Source organism: Nematolebias whitei, chromosome 3, assembly GCF_014905685.2.
Source record: "Nematolebias whitei isolate Nwh7 chromosome 3, NemWhi1, whole genome shotgun sequence".
Lineage (NCBI taxonomy): Eukaryota > Metazoa > Chordata > Actinopteri > Cyprinodontiformes > Rivulidae > Nematolebias > Nematolebias whitei.
In genome coordinates, this window is record NC_056500.1 from 52,625,699 (window position 1) to 52,626,741 (window position 1,043).

General features: G+C 48.8%; 1 protein-coding gene across 2 annotated transcripts in view; it reads right to left on the reverse strand.

Annotated features, from left to right (window-relative positions):
• The window catches only part of chst7 (carbohydrate (N-acetylglucosamine 6-O) sulfotransferase 7), a 44,286-nt gene that overhangs the window by 33,303 nt on the left and 9,940 nt on the right, over window positions 1–1,043 (reverse strand). The window lies entirely within an intron of this gene.

The window sequence follows — 1,043 nt, forward strand, 5'->3', positions numbered from 1 at the left end:
TTCAGTTCAGGGCACCGAGTCTCCTTCTCTTCTGTAAATCCAGTGTCCCTCGTGAGCTGTCACCATTAATGTCCGTCTTTTCATCTGTTCACTCCTCCTTCTGCACGTGCATCATCCCCTCTAAACCTCCTCGTGTTTGTTTGCAGAATCAAGAGCAGCTCAGAACCCCCTGACTCCGACCTGATCCACAGTGATGCGGACCTGACCTTCATGTTTGGCCACATGGCATCACGGCCAACGGGGCATCCAGCAGTGGGGTGGACACCGCCCGAGGCCTGGGCTCGAACGTGAATGGAAAAAGGAGCGGCAGCACTTGAGAGGAGGCGCTGGAGCGTGAGCTTGACTCCCGTGAGCAGGAGGTGCTGAGCCGAGGCTCACGCCTGGTTTTCCCTGTGGAGGATAATGTCTGAGCCTGTGTTCCCTGTGAAGTAGACGGGAGGGAAGGGCTCACAGTGACTCCGCAAGGCAGAGCTCCAGGACTGTTTCGTTCTCATTAGAGCCACTTCATTCTGAAGTCTCTGTAGAGACAAGTGTTTTACTGATTGTCTCCACAGCAGAAAAAAGAAATGGTTGTGGGAATAAAACACCCGTGCAGAATTTTATCTGCATTGTTGAAAAGGGGAAAACAAAACCTGTGGTTTTTAGACCCATTGGCAGCGAGGCAGGAGATTAAAATAAAAATCATTTATTTGAAACAACAAAACAAAAACAGCTGACGAGGCAGCAGAAACTTACTGTCAAACCAGGACGGTCCAGATTCAGATGGATCATCGAACGGAACAGAACAGGAACAGAACAGAACAGAACAGGAACAGAACAGGAACAGAACAGGAACAGAACAGAACAGAACAGAACAGAACAGGAACAGAACAGAACAGAACAGAACAGGAACAGGAACAGAACAGAACAGAACAGAACAGGAACAGGAACAGAACAGGAACAGAACAGGAACAGAACAGAACAGAACAGAACAGGAACAGGAACAGAACAGAACAGGAACAGAACAGAACAGAACAGGAACAGAACAGGAACAGAACAGGAAC